The sequence below is a fragment of the Cyprinus carpio genome, unplaced genomic scaffold, assembly GCF_018340385.1.
Source record: "Cyprinus carpio isolate SPL01 unplaced genomic scaffold, ASM1834038v1 S000006811, whole genome shotgun sequence".
Lineage (NCBI taxonomy): Eukaryota > Metazoa > Chordata > Actinopteri > Cypriniformes > Cyprinidae > Cyprinus > Cyprinus carpio.
This window is the reverse complement of record NW_024879397.1, coordinates 99391-116712: the sequence shown is the minus strand read 5'-3', so window position 1 is coordinate 116712 and position 17322 is coordinate 99391.

Here is a 17322-nt window from a genome sequence, read left to right as displayed (position 1 = left end):
AATCAATTTCATTGGTAGTCTACAGTATGAAGAATTTTTTGGGTATTATATTTCACAGATCACTGTATTTTGCCATACTCACTTACATAAATGAACTAGTGCCCTGCACCCATTAGTAAAACAATATAATCAATTCTATCTGATTTTTGGATTGACTTTGGATAGATTCTTGTTAAACCTAGTAATTCAGTCAAGAGCAGTGAGTGATTTACTTTCATTTTCATACATTAAAGACTCTGACAGCAGAGCTAGTAAATTAGGCGCGGTCACCTTAAGAGACAAACGCATCCATTATAATGATACACATCCGATTTTTTTGCAACTCTTTACTTTCACTTAAGACACTAACCACAGACTTTTTTCGAACACACTTTCCAAGACGGGTATTTCGACATATTTTGTATGTATTTGTTGTCGGTACATAAGCAAGAAGACTTTGAGACGCGTCTCTGCTTGCTCCCTGAACACCAGAACACCGCGGTGCTGAATTGAGCTCTTTCGCTTTTCGCTCGCTTTTTTTTCCTGTTTATTTAAACTGCGATTTGTATTTGTTCGTTCAGGTTCTCCTGAAGGAGAGCTCGGTTCAGTGTTGCTGTTCGCGAGACGCGGGCTCTCTCGTGCGCACTGAACACAGCGCGAGTAACCAGCTGCTCAGTTCAGCTTTCCCGCATCGCGGGGCTGAAGCCAACTTATGTTGAATGCTCGGAGCACGTTATAAAACTTATTCTTAAAATACACATTTCTGTTTTAATAAATGCTCTTATTAAATCATAGCATAACACATAAGTAGGTACAAAAATAATCAGTGATGCATATGCGACCCCATAAAAATTTGGGTCGCAATGGCATTTCAAAAGGTCGCATATACAACCATTTTGGTCGCAGTGTAGTTCTCTGAATAAACATCGAAAATCAGAACTCAACAATAAATTAAATTAAGAAAACACAGTCAGCTCCTTAGCTCTTCACTCAGGGCAGCAATCTCTTTATCAAGGTTGTCCACTGGTTTCAACCAATGACTAAAAGGAGTTTTTATCCAGCCACGCTTCATTAAATTTACATTTCCCCATAACCTCAGAATGAAATTGGTAGCTAGCTAACATAACAACAAACGTTAAAAAATATAACGGCGTCAGTCAGCCTTTCCTGTGGAATGCTGAGATTTTCTTTGATTTTTTCGCGCTTCTCCTTTGCTTGTTGCTTGAGGTCTGTGTTGTGTTGTTTTGCTTTGCAGTCTATGGTTGTTGTGTTGCAGTGCGTGATCTTCATTTACTGAAGGCATCACGTGTTCGCAGTATTTTGTACTGTGACCCGGTGCTGCGTTGCGTTCTCAATTATTGGTTCCGCCACTCTTTATTTATACTACGTCATTTAATCAAAATAATCGTGGTTGACAAATGGAACTTTTGAGGAAAATTACAATACGGAGAAGTTTTACATACAGCACAATTTGTAAGACCCAGACATCAAAATTCAAGACTTTTTAAAGTCTTTTTAAGGTATTATTTCCAAATTAATAAATTCAATGCTTTTTAAGGCTTTTTTTTAAGACCCCGCGGGAACCCTGTGTAAATCATATGTAGAATATTGTTACTTTTCATTACCGAATGGGCTTAAATTTAAAATATGCCATAATTTGAAGCTCAATATCATTTGAACAGAATGACTCATTGTAATAAAACATACTGTAAATTGTTCATCTAGGTGTCAACTATAATGCACACCATTTATATTTTTCATAATTATTCAAATAAACTGTAAATCATATGTAAAATATTGCTACTTTTCATTACCAAATGCACTTAAATACAAATTTGAAGCTCAATAGCATTTGAACAGAATGACTCACATTCATAAAACATACTGTTAAGTGTTCATCTAGGTGTCAGCTATAATGCACACCTTTTATATTTTTCATAATTATTCAAATAAACTGTAAATCATATGTAGAATATTGCTACTTTTCATTAACGAATGCACTTAAATACAAATTTGAAGCTCAATAGCATTTGAACAGAGTGACTCACATTCATAAAACATACTGTAAAGTGTTCATCTAGGTGTCAGCTATAATGCACACAGTTTAAATTTTTCATAATTAATCAAATAAACTGTAAATCAAATGTAAAATATTGCTACTTTTCATTAACGAATGCACTTAAATACAAATTTGAAGCTCAATAGCATTTGAACAGAAAGACTCACATTCATAAAAAATACTGTAAAGTGTTCATCGAGGTTTCAACTATAATGCACACCATTCATATTTTTCATAATTTATTCAATTAAACTGTAAATCATATGTAGAATATTGCTAATTTTCATTACCGAATGCACTTAAATACAAATTTAAAGCTCAATATCATTTGAACAGAATGACTCACATTCATAAAACATAATGTAAAGTGTTCATCGAGGTGTCAACTATAATGCACACCTTTTATATTTTTCATAATTATTCAAATAAACTGTGAATCATATGTAGAATATTGCTAATTTTCATTACCGAATGCACTTAAATACAAATTTAAAGCTCAATAGCATTTGAACAGAATGACTCACATTCATAATACATACATTCCTGAACAAAATCTTAAGACCAGGGGATGCATTGCAAGTTTTTACACATTTCGCACTAGTGGATCATAACCGGGTTGTAAGTGCTGCTTCAAAATGCCAAAAGAAGAAACAGGAGCAAGAGACAAAAAAATAGAGAGTAGGCAATTTATTGAAAACTGCATTTAAACTCAAACAGGCTGTTCATCAGCTGATCAAAAGTTAAAGACCATAGCCATAAAAAGGTCAAATCTGCACAAAAATATGGCTTTCATGTCATTGTTCTTCAAGCAGTCATACTGTCAAGATCTCCTGATGGCAAAGGCAAAAAGGCTTTCTCTCTTTGAACGTGGCAGGATTGTTGAGCTGCACAAGCAAGGCCTCTCGCAACGCGCCATCGCTGCCGAGGTTGGACGCAGTAAGACAGTCATTTTACATTTCTTAAAAAATCCTGAGAGTTATGGGACAAAAAAGTCAAGTGGCAGACCCAAAAAGATTTCACCCGCACTGAGCCGCAGGATCTGACGGGTTGTCCGTGAAGACACAGGTCGATCCTCGACCCAAATTAAGGCCCTTACTGATGCTGACTGCAGCCCAATAACCATAAGACGTCATCTGCTAGAGAAGGGCTTCAAGAACAAAAAATGTCTTCAAAGGCCACGTCTCCTCCCACGACACAAACTTGCCCGTTTGGAATTTGCAAGGGAGCACCAAACATGGGACATTGAAATGTGGAAGAAAGTTTTATTCTCTGACGAGAAAAAAATTTAACCTGGACGGTCCTGATGGCTTCCAACGTTACTGGCATGACAAGGAGATCCCACCTGAGATGTTTTCTACGCGGCACAGTGGAGGAGGCTCCATCATGATCTGGGGTGCTTTTTCCTTCAATGGGATAATGGAGCTTCAGGTTGTGCAGGGGCGTCAAACGGTGACTGGCTATGTGGATTTGTTGCAGCGGGCATCCCTCTTGACCGAGGGCCCCCGTCTGTGCGGTAATGACTGGGTCTTTCAACAGGACAACGCTGCACTTCACAACGCCCGCCTGACGAAGGACTTCTTCCAGGAGAATAACGTTGCTCTTTTGGACCATCCTGCGTGTTCCCCTGATCTAAATCCCATTGAGAACATTTGGGGATGGATGGCAAGGGAAGTTTACAAAAACGGACGTCAGTTCCAGACCGTGGATGCCCTTCGTGAAGCCATCTTCACCACATGGAGCAACGTTCCCACCAGCCTCCTGGAAACAGTCGCATCAAGCATGCCGAAACGAGTGTTTGAAGTGATCAACAAGAACGGTGGGGCTACTCACTACTGAATTCTTTTTTGACACTTTTAGTTCTGTTGTGCGTTTATTTTTGGGCTATGGTCTTTAACTTTTGATCAGCTGATGAACAGCCTGTTTGAGTTTAAATGCAGTTTTCAATAAATTGCTTACTCTCTGTTTTTTGTCTCTTGCTCCTGTTTCTTCTTTTGGCATTTTGAAGCAGCACTTACAACCCGGTTATGATCCACTAGTGCGAAATGTGTAAAACTTGCAATGCATCCCCTGGTCTTAAGATTTTGTTCAGGAGTGTAGTGTTATGATCCACTAGTGCGAAATGTGTAAAACTTGCAATGCAATATTTTTCATAATTATTCAAATAAACTGTAAATCATATGTAAAATATTGCTACTTTTCATTACCGAATGGGCTCAAATTTAAAATGCCATAATTTGAAGCTCAATAGCATTTGAACAGAATGACTCACTTTCATAAAACATACTGTAAAGTGTTCATCTAGGTGTCAACTATAATGCACATCATTCATATTTTTTCATAATTATTCAAATAAAATGTAAATCATATGTAAAATTTTGCTACTTTTCATTACCGAATGGGTTGAAATGAAAATATGCCATATTAGCAATATTTTACATATGATTTACAGTTTATTTGATTAATTATGAAAAAATTAAAAAGTGTGCATTATATTTGACACCTAGATGAACACTTTACAGTATGTTTTATGAATGTGAGTCATTCTGTTTCAAATGCTATTGAGCTTCAAATTATGGCATATTTTAATTTTGAGCCCATTCTGTAATGAAAATTTTAAATATTTTACATTTGATTTACAGTTTATTTGAATAATTATGAAAAATATAAAAGGTGTGCATTATAGCTGACACCTAGATGAACACTTTACAGTATGTTTTATGATTGTGAGTCACTCTGTTCAAATGCTATTGAGCTTTAAATTTGTATTTAAGTGCATTCGTTAATGAAAAGTAGCAATATTTTACATTTGATTTACAGTTTATTTGAATAATTATGAAAAATATAAAAGGTGTGCATTATAGCTGACACCTTGATGAACACTTTACAGTATGTTTTATGAATGTGAGTCATTCTGTTCAAATGCTATTGAGCTTCAAATTATAGCATATTTTAAATTTGAGCCCATTCGTTAATGAAAATTTTAAATATTTTACATTTGATTTACAGTTTATTTGAATAATTATGAAAAATATGAATGGTGTGCATTATAGTTGACACCTAGATAAACAATTTACAGTATGTTTTATGAATATGAGTCATTCTGTTCAAATGCTATTGAGCTTCAAATTATGGCATATTTTAAATTTGAGCCCATTCGGTAATTAAAAGTAGCAATATTTTACGTATGATTTACAGTTTATTTGAATAATTATGAAAAATATGAATGGTGTGCATTATAGTTGACACCTAGATAAACACTTTACATTATGTTTTATGAATGTGAGTCATTCTGTTCAAATGCTATTGAGCTTCAAATTATAGCATATTGTAAATTTGAGCCCATTCTGTTATGAAAATTTTAAATATTTTACATTTGATTTAAATTTTATTTGAATAATTATGAAAAATATGAATGGTGTGCATTATAGTTGACACCAAGATGAACAATTTACAGTATGTTTTATGAATGTGAGTCATTCTGTTCAAATGCTATTGAGCTTCAAATTATGGCATATTTTAAATTTGAGCCCATTCGGAAATGAAAATTAGCAATATTTTAAATATGATTTACAGTTTATTTGATTAATTATGAAAAATATAAAAGGTGTGCATTATAGCTGACACCTCGATGAACACTTTACAGTATGTTTTATGAATGTGAGTCATTCTGTTCAAATGCTATTGAGCTTCAAATTATAGCATATTTTAAATTTGAGCCCATTCAGTAATGAAAATTAGCAATATTCTACATATAATTTACAGTTTATTTGAATAATTATGAAAAATATAAAAGGTGTGCATTGTAGCTGACACCTGGATGAACACTTTACAGTATGTTTTATGAATGTGAGTTTTTCTGTTCAAATGCTATTGAGATTTAAATTTGTATTTAAGTGGCATTCGGTAATGAAAATTAGCAATATTCTACATATGATTTACAGTTTATTTGAATAATTATGAAAAATATGTATGGTGTGCATTATATTTGAAACCTAGATGAACACTTTACAGTATGTTTTATGAATGTGAGTCTTTCTGTTCAAATGCTATTGAGCTTCAAATTTGTATTTAAGTGCATTCGTTAATGAAAAGTAGCAATATTTTAAATATGATTTACAGTTTATTTGATTAATTATGAAAAATATAAAAGGTGTGCATTATAGCTGACACCTCGATGAACACTTTACAGTATTTTTTATGAATGTGAGTCTTTCTGTTCAAATGCTATTGAGCTTCAAATTTGTATTTAAGTGCATTCGTTAATGAAAAGTAGCAATATTCTACATATAATTTACAGTTTATTTGAATAATTATGAAAAATATAAAAGGTGTGCATTATAGCTGACACCTGGATGAACAGTTAACAGTTGTTTTCATGACTGTTAGTCATTCTCCCTGCATGCTATTGACGTTAGAGAAGTGTATAGTAGTTTTGCATGTAACTTTAGAGACGGTCCCTAGATTTGCGAATATCGAACGTCCAACGTCAAGCCAACTTTATGCCAGTGTGTATATTGGTTTTGGATTATCTAAATTTTATGTTTGATACATTCCCAGTGTTAGCAAACGCTAGCTAGTCTGTTAACATGAATAACGTATTTGCAAGCCTCCAAGCATAGACGTCACATTTTAAATCCTACCTGTTGCCTTTCACCATCACTTATTTAGCTGCTGTTGCATCCCCTGACATGCCATCTCATTTTCCCTCTTTCTTTTTCTATTTTTTGCCCCCGATAGCTTTTTTGCTTTATCAGTCTTCTTCGAGTTTCAACGACAACTCACTAACGTTACTGATGCTCACTCAGCGCTTGCGGCGCCCCGCCCACTCGCGATATTACCCTTCTATGTCTAAATTCTGATGGAATCTTATGAGGGCACCGGCGCCTACTCTAGCCTGTTAGTCCTCTAAAATTTATATAACTTTTTTTATATATAATTTTTATATACATTTATATAACTTTTATTATTAAAAAAAAATTAACCATCGCTTTAGCCCCCCCATGGTGCGGCGCCCCTATGCGCCGCATATAGTGGATACCCACTTTTTGCGCCACTGGGTAGGATAAAATGTCAGGACACCAGCAGCGAGCTCACCCGTCCCCCGCAAACTCACACCGCCTCGAGCGTCCACGGTGGCACTGGCAGACTGCTTCACCATGCTTGATGGCACCACGGATTCACAACATCCAAAAGTTTTCTTTTCTTTGTTGTGTTTGCAAATATTAAATCTATTTTGTATTGTTTATGTATTTTTATTTAATTAATAATCTGATTCATTTTTTTTGTTTGTTTTTATTTAATTTATTTTGTGTTTTTTTTGTTTTTTTTTTTTACAGTTTGCTGAAGATAAACATTGTTCAATTATTGGTTTTAGGATTTTTAGCTAGGAGTGGCCTGTTTCATAAAACAAGTTTACAAAATAAGCCAGGTTTAAGTTAGTTAGTTTTATGAAACAGGCCCCAGGTATGTTTGAGAACTTTGTTTCCTAGCTGCTCTGAAAAAGTTTTTATTTTTCATAAACCTGGATCCCTTGTTCCTGATATCACCTTAAAATTAAAAAAATGAAATTCTTGATTTTATACATTATTTTAAAAATAAAAAGTTGAATGTTACGTATTTTTAATGATATCTTATTTTGTTGAAATGGCAGCAAAGATTGTAAAATGAAAATGGCAAAAAAAAAAAAAAAAAAATGGCAGCAAAGATAATAAAGGATGAATTGAATCAGAAACTTAAGTAACATAAGTATGGGAGTGAAGCTTTACTTTGATCAGCTGCACAGGAAAAACTCTTCTGTATCTCTATTCTGTATTCTGATCTTTAAGTGAAATGTCCTGCTGTCAATGAGTCTTTAAAATGATGTCATGAGTTTATCGTCACGAGCAGGACAAGAATGCAGAGATTCCAGTCCCATCCTGAGAGAGGGAGCGAAACAAGTTATTTAAAATAACAGTGGAAATACAATCTGCCTTTTCCATCAATTTCCCATTCTAATGTTATTAACAGCGCCAACAGATGCAGCTGATAGAACAGAATTACAGCACTCACTCTCTTCTGAGTAATAAATATTTACTTTTTTTTTTTTACAGTAGTCATGTATTACAGTAGTACAAATCACATTTCACTAAACAGCATTTATTTGCAGATCTGTGCTTGACCATGAAAATGTTGTATTATATTTTTATTGTTGATGTTTTATTTTATTATTTTTTTTTTTTTTTACCATGTCACCTTAAAAATGTTGTATTATATTATTATTGTTGTTTTTTACAGCTATATCTCTCTGCTGAACGAGCTGAACACCTTCTTCGCTCGCTTTGAGGCACAAAACAGCTCCACTGCACAGAAGACTCCACCTCCTCCCAGTGACCAGGTGATGATGCTGACCCCAGACAGCGTGAGGAGATCCTTCAGCAGGATCAATGCACGCAAAGCTCCGGGTCCTGACAACATTCCTGGGCGTGTACTGAGAGACTGTGCAGCAGAACTCACTGATGTCTTCACAGACATTTTCAACATCTCACTTAGTCAAGCTGTTGTTCCCACATGCTTCAAAGCTACCACCATCATTCCAGTCCCGAAGAAGCCATCTCCATCATGCTTCAATGACTACCGTCCTGTTGCACTTACTCCCATCCTCATGAAGTGCTTCGAACGGCTAGTCATGCACCACATCAAGTCTGCCCTCCCCCCCTCCCTGGACCCATTCCAGTTTGCATATCGGTCCAACCGGTCGACCGATGATGCCATCTCAACTACCCTCCACTCAGCACTCACACATCTAGAGGAAAAAGACTCATACGTCAGAATGCTGTTCATAGACTTCAGTTCAGCATTCAACACAATCATCCCTCAACAGCTCATTCACAAACTGGTCGAGCTGGGGCTCAACACTTCGCTGTGCAACTGGCTGTTGGACTTTCTGACTGAAAGACCTCAGGCAGTACGTGTCGGCAGCAACACATCCAGCACCATCACACTGAACACTGGGGCCCCCCAAGGATGTGTGCTGAGCCCCCTCCTCTTCACTCTGCTGACCCACGACTGCACACCGTCACACTAGTGAATTTTTTTTATTAAGTTTGCGGATGACACGACTGTGGTGGGTCTCATTAGCAACAGAGATGAGACAAACTACAGGAGCGAGGTGAGCCGCCTGGCCGGTTGGTGCAGTGACAACAATCTCTCTCTGAACGTGGAGAAGACGAAGGAGATTGTTGTGGACTTCAGGAGAGCGCACACTCAGCATGTTCCTCTGACCATCAACGGTGCGACTGTGGAGAGAGTGAGCATCACCAAGTTCCTGGGTGTGCACATCACAGAGGACCTCTCCTGGACCGACAACACCGCAGCACTGGCCAAGATTTCACAACAGCGTCTCTACTTCCTCCGCAAAAACTGAGGAGAGCCAGAGCCCCACCCCCCATCATGTACACCTTCTACAGAGGCACCATCGAGAGCATTCTGACCAGCTGCATCACTGTGTGGTATGGCGCCTGCAACGCGTCCTGCCGGAAGACTCTGCAACGCATAGTGAGAGCAGCTGAGAAGATCATTGGTGTCTCTCTTCCCTTCCTCCAGGACATTTATGGAACCCGTCTCACGCGCAAAGCCCTCTGCATTGCAGGTGATCCCACTCACCTGTCACACAGCTTCTTCAGTCTGCTGCCATCAGGGAGGAGACTGCGGAGTCTCCAGGCCAGGACCAGCAGACTGAAGGACAGCTTCATCCATCAGGCTGTCAGGAAGCTGAACTCGCTCCCGAACTTACCCCCCCGTCCCTCTTCTGCCTCAGGCACCACTGAACTATGAACCCCCCCCCCCAGGTCCCACATCCCCAGGTCCTTCCACCCCCCCCTCCCTCTAACATACGAATGTCATGCACCAGTCACTTTGTGCAGCAGTGGTCTGCTCACTACCTCATTCACCATGGATCTGACATCATTCTACCTCCTCATCAGTCAGTTAATAAAATAACTGCACTTTGTCACTTTTAATCAGACTGAATAAGCTATTTTTTTATGCACTAAAAATCTTTTTATCTGCACTGTTTGTTCACTGGTTTGCACTCTATCTGCCATGTGCCTTGCGCTGCTTTTTATTTAGCCTTATTTTTATTTTATTTTTTCTATTATGTCTTTTTTACATTCCCTTATTGTATAGTTTTATCTTATATTTTATATTTGATCTAGATTTTTAGGCTCTACTGTTAGTGTTATCTGTATGCACCGGGGGGGGTCTGAGAGTAACGCAATTTCGATTCTCTGTATGTATGTACTGTACATGTGGAAGAATTGACAATAAAGCAGACTTGACTTGACTTGACCTTCCATACAGAACCAAAACCAATGTATCATGTTTTTTGAATTTTTATTTTCCTCTGCTGCCCTCCAGAGGCTGTAAAGGTAAAAGGTTTACTTATTTCCTCATTGCAAAATAGGTTGGATTGCTAGTCACCACATCGTACCTTAAGTAGCCTACACAATGGTAAATCTAATTCAGAAACGGTTCTAATGGGTTCAGTAGTCATTACGTGAAAGATCAGTTTATTTCAAACCAGTAACTCCCATCCACGTAGCATTTTTTTCTGTCCCATTTACAGTTTGCAAGCAGTTTTCCCTCTATTATAGAGATTGATGTTCCTGTTGTGGCCAAGGTCTGCATTACAGATAAGTCAGGTCACCATGATTTTGCCAAGTAAGCCATGTTCCTGGATCAACATTATTGTCCAAAAATATAAACTTAACCCAATCCCTACCCCTGAACCTAACTGTACCAATAATTTATTCCTAAAATCAGTGTGAAATGATAGATGATTAACAAGGGTGTAGAAGCACCAAACCCTGATTGTAAGCCTAAAACAGATATTTCCTGAAAAGTTATCCCTCATTTCTGATTGTTTATTGGAATGTTGTTCCAGGATCAACAAGGATGTTGATCCAGGAACATGTTGCACTTGTTGAAATCACGCTCACCAGCCTAAAACAGATATTTCCTGAAACCAATGAATAATCCCATAAATTTATGTTTGACAGCTGAAGATCAAGCTGATCGCTGTAGGAATATAGGTCTCAAAGAACATCTGTATGTTTGATAGACTCTCTGTGGCTTGAAATCACATGAAAATGTAAATAGAAAGACATAAAGTTAAAAGAAAATCCAACTGATGACTGAACCAATCAAATTGTTTCAATTCTGGTGTGATAAACTCGCAGTTGTAAAGCTGTATGATCTTCATTCTGTAACCCAGATTTATTTCCTCTAAGCAGTCACCCAGCAAACATCTCTTTCTGACTGGAAACACCGCCGAGCTGTAAATGACACCTTAACCACACAGAATCACTAACTCACTCACAGCAGTTGTATTTATTCATTCTTTTATTGGATTAGATGAACACTGGACATGTTTATTTAAAATTATGGTAGATTAACAATTAAATCTCTCGGTTTTATTAGATTTTATGATATCTTATAGCTACTGTAGTGAAAGTTAACATGATATTTTGGACATTTCATCTGATAGTCTTTTAGACTTTAGAGTTCCTCTACTGCCCTCTGCAGGTCATTCATGATAGTTCAGTGTGCCTTTTCATACATGTATGCCATAAATTACGGAAAATATGTTTTATGTGCTTTAACTTACCTGCAGAGCAGATATTTAAACATGGTGTATTTTTATTTTACATATTTGAGAGTCAGAATGCAAGATATTTGAGAAAATTTTAAATAAAAAAAGGAAAAATAATATTGAAGCTGTGGTGTGTCATGTATGATACATCCCCCTGGAAATAATAAGGTTACACCACCTAAAATAATGGTCGCCCCTAAATAACTGTCACAGGGTGCTACTGTGAGGAGCATGGAGCGAGGAGAAGCAATATCCAATTCAAAGTCTTTAATAAATCCAAAGGAAACAGAGAAACACATGTACAGTAGCACCGTAGACAAAAACAATACTGGACACCGAACTGAAAACAAGGAACACTATTTAAACATGACAAGATGACACACACCTGGGATCAATGGAAATGAGACATGGGAAACACCTGGTATGAAATAAACAATCATGGAGCAGGAACACACACAAAACATCTAACAGAGAACTTTTTTCTGTATTTCTAAACTCCAAATTTGATTATTTATTTAATTTTTTATTTAATTTATTATTATTATTATTTTATTAAAAAATGATTTTTACGTTATTTTTTTTAAAATTAATTGGTTCATTGTTTGATGTTTATTTTAGTTTTAATTGTTGTGCTTTCAAATTATATATATGATGATTTCAACAGTATTTTAGTTCCAATAAAATGCTTCATTGGCTGATGTTCCATAAATAAAACACATACTAAATACATTTAATATCAGAAGGAACAAGAAACAGCACAAAACATTGTCTTGTACTGAAACAGGGAAGAACACAACTAAAAGTCCATAATTGTGACAGTAAGGAATATAAATACAGATGATACAGTGCAGAACACAGATGATGATGTCATCACTCCAGATCCTGTCTCTTCCTGGTTTTCATTTTTTTCTCTAAAACGGCAAGAAAAACAACATTACTGCACTACAGCAGACAGCAGATCTAACTTTTTTTTTTTTTCTAAATGAAAAGACACATAAAACTTAAAACTTAATGAAGCAGTTTTACACACCCTTTATGATCATCTGTACAGTCTTCTGTTCATCTGATGGTGTGATGAGGCGTTTGAACTTTCCTGCTTCAGTGAGTTGGAGTTTGTTGAGTTTGATGGAGAAGTTTCCTCTCTGATACTCTTCAGGGAAAGTTTTGGCTCTGTTCTTGTACTCTGGGTCCTGTTCTGCTACTGAATCTTCACCCTGGACTATATCATGCACAATCTTGCCATTTGTGTGTCTCCAGTGCAAATTAATGTCTTTAAGTTCAAGATCATGTTTAACTGAAGAACACGGCAGGAGAACAGAACCACCGATAACAGCCTCTACTGTGACCTGCAGAGATACTGAAATCACAGAATCTTTGTAAAGACACAGTCTGACATTAATACATGTGGTATGACATTAATACATGTGGTATGAATTGAAGTCTCAAATGCAATTTGTTTAAGTGCTCACCTTTGTTTATCAGAATTGAAAACACAAGGATGAAGCAGCAACTGAAGAAACAGGAGAAGAACAAAGAAAAAAAATGTTGCTGTATATTTCTGTAATTCAAGCAGATCATGAGCAATGTCAAAATCAAAGTTGAGAAAGTTGGTAACAGCTGCTGGTAGCCAATGACTTAAGTTTTCCCCCCATTTTGTGGAAGTCAAGGGCTACCAGCAACTGTTTCATTACCAACATTCTTCAAAATTTCTTCAACATAATAAAAAAAGGAAGTCATACAGGTTTGGAAAAACATGAGGGTAAGTAGGCTAAACAATAACAAAATATTAATTTTCGGGGTGAACTGTCCCTTTTCTTTCATCATGGTGTATATATATTTTTTTTTTTTTTTCAGTAGATAATAGTGATCCATCATGTTATTTTATGTCGGAAATTAAGCCTCTAATAACTTGATGAAGAGCTTTTTGCTTTGTTATTTGTGATATGGTATGAAGTTTGAAATTTTGTATATTTTATTTTTTTTATAATTTTGTTGAAATTCTTAAGGAGCTGTTAATAAGATTATTGTTGAATAGCTGTGTTGTTTGAGATGCTTAATGAGTGATAATTTATAACTCTTTAAAGATGGCAAGGAGTGCAGGTGTAATAGGCAATGATTTCTGCCTGCTCGTATTTAGTCACTGTGCGTTGTTTTGCTAAATTATTTAACTAATTTCTTTTTTGTTTGTTGTATGCAGTAGCCTGCTTTCGCAAGGGCTGTGCCAAGTGTGTGCGCCGCACAGGGCCTCGCGCCTCTAGAGGACAGACTGAGGGACAGAATATTGGTGTGTTCAACTAATGTTGGAAAGATTGTATTTTTGAGTTGAACGCACATTAACACCATCAGAATCATAGGTAATTACAAGTGGGAAAATCAGGATTTTCTTTCAGCCTTGACTTCCAAGTTGGTGTGAGTGAGAAAATATGGCAGTAATGCAGTGGTTGATGGTAAATTTGTTTATTTTAAATAGATTAAATTTTTTTTTTTTTTTATTAAGTTAGTTCAATGAATGTACTTACTAATTGTTTGTTTATTTATTATTTCTGAATCCAATTGTTACAGATACAGCTAAGATGAGATACAGATCTGAAAACTTGTGCAGCCAAATATATATTTCAGAACTGGTGAACCAAGCTGTTAAAGGTATAGGCTAATATAACCAACAAAGCAGTGCAATTTTTAAACACCCAAATACAGTTGTGTAATTATTATTATTAAACGAAATTGTCAAAATGTATGAATTTACAAGTAAATTAATAATAGATCATGTATCTGTTTATTCCTCTGAATTATACCACAAGTAATACCAATTTAGGTCAACCAATTACCAAGCAGTGCTTAATTTTGTTCAGCCTGTGGTGTAAAAAGGTCGCATTAGCGATTAAAGAAAAAAACACTTAAGCAAAACATGATCAGGTCAAAGTGGCTGAATAATTTTTGGTCCCAAATTTTTATTAATTTTACTGGTAGTCCACAGTATGAAGAATTTTGGGGTATATTATGTCAGTTTACTTTATTTTGCTATTACATTAATGAACTATAGTGTCCTGCACCCACTAGTAAAAAATAAAAAAATCAAACATTATATCTGGTGTCTGAATATTTTGCCTGTGTATATGTGTGTGTGTGTATATATATATATATATATATATATATATATATATATATATATATATATATATATATATATATACACACAGTCATCATTGTTGTATCATTATCCTGTTAAACACCATGTTAAACACATCTCTAAATAATTTAAATTAAAATTAAAATTTTGCAGTAATTGTTATTAAGAGGAACGTCTTCGCTCAAATTACACTACTGGTAGAATCTTAAATCCACTTGAATACTAGACAAATCAAACTACTGTTGACTAAAACTAACTGCACATGCACCGGTAAACAAACAACAGTAATACAGAATGTTAATATTGTTAACGACAAAATCCAAATAATAGTTACAGCAGACAAACCAGGGTTCCTCAAATCTTGCTCTGGAGGACTGATAAACCAATTCATTTGTAGTGTATTTACAACACCGCAAGTTTCCCTTTTCTAGTTTAGATAAAGCATTTGACAACCAAAACACAGCAGGCCGAACACAAATACAAGCAACAAACTACATCAGATCTTCACTAGGAAGTACAGCACTTGTTTGTCCAAACAGCGTTTCATTCAGAATTCATCAAACATACCTGATCATCATGATGTTCCAATTTTATCAATATCTGATTTATCTGAATATATTGCATGACATACCTGTTCATCATGATGTCCCAATATTATATTTAAGTATACAATATTTATATGTATTTAAGTATACAATATTTACATCAGACGGTCAGACTCAGACGGAAGTGACATCAACAGTAACCTGGTCAACATCAGAAATGCGCACCAGATATTTGTTAATATTTCTCAAATTTACTTCACTATATTAAAGACTCCTGAGAGACAAGTTGACTTTCACATGTTTTCACCATTAGTAATATCGAACAGGTTTCTGATCACCGTCACTACCTCCAGTTATCAGTCTGTCATATGTGGATTTCAGTTCACAAATAAAATTAAATAAAAAAAAAAAGAAAAATTTCATATTGTGCCATTTTCAGTTGGAAAAAAAGAAAAATTTCATATTGTGCCATTTTCAGTTGGAAAAAAAAATTTTGATATTTTCCCCAGGTAGCTAGATGTCTGATGTGATGTGAAATATTTTATGTAATATGAACAGAAGTTAATGAAATGAATAAATGTACTCAGACTTACATGAGTATGACAGTGAACTGATATTTTCCCCAGGTAGCTAGAGACAAAGCACAAAGCAAAAGCTACTCACAGCTTTGTCATAAATTTGCCTTTCAAACTTTGCTTGTTTATATGCTCACCAGTATTGGTTGTGTGCTTGTTTTATTCACCTGACCTTTTAGAATTTATTGGCTCATGTACATTTGTTCTTTTGCATTGTTTTAATGCTAATAGATTCGAGATTCTAGTGGCTGTATTTGTATTGTAAAAAAGGCTTTATATTGCCAAAGCATTGGTAACATTCAATTACAGACATATTAACAAAAATCTTGATAAAATAAAAAATTTTGAGTATACATTTGATGTTACTGTGTGGTTTGTGATCTTGTTGCACTGGTTAATCTATTGTCATGAAAGCCAGGTTTAAATACATTTCTCTCTTTTTTGACATTCTTTTGTGTTGTCTGTATTATAGCATTTTGATTGTGTTTTCGTTGTATATGGACAAAATGCCTATTCTAATCATGAGAGGTGTGACCTGATGTCATAACGTGTGTGTGTGTGTGTGTGTGTGTGTGTGTGTGTGTGTGTGTGTGTGTGTGTGTGTGTGTGTGTGTGTGTGTGTGTGCTTGCCTTGGCAACTCTGAAGATGCTGCAAAACATCATATTCTCTAGAGAAGAAACTGCAGTTTACTCTGCTGCCTCCGAGAGGATAGTTCCTCCTCATCTAAACTGGGTGAAGACCTCAGATACTGTTCAAAACAAACTTTTAAATGAACTCTATATTCAGTGTCTACAAGGGAGGAGTTGGTTAGGATGAGGGGATATTTATTTGGAGATCAAACAGATTTTGCTTTTTTTTTTTTTTTTTTTTTTTTTTTTTTTTTTTTTTTGCTTGCCAAAAACCATAAATGAGTATGTATACTTAATGGTATTTGAATCAGTTATAAGAAATCATTTGGTTTTAGACAAATTTATAACATTAGAAAGACAGCAAACAGCTTTGACAGATTAACTACTTTTCAAGAAGTACCTTTTGTGCAAATTCAAAAAAAAATATGCATTGCATGTGTAATATTGTTCTACTGTGTCGTTGTATTAAAATGGACATAATGCCACTGAAGCCTGTTCTCACAGTGATCAGACTGGTTCTTAAATACAACGATGTTCAGACGTTCAGTTTATCCCTTTTAGTCTGCGAAGGTGTATCACTTGATGTCATTGTTTTATGTTTTGTTTTATTTATTAGCAGTGTGGTGTTGCTGTGGCACCAGTAATCTGGAGTGAGAAGAGTCAAGTTCCATTTCTCTCCAGAATTACTGGGACCCCCATGAGTGACCAAGAGCCCCAGTGGATGTTAAGAGCTCAACGCCATGTCTGTAGGACATTTGGATCATTTTTCACCCAAC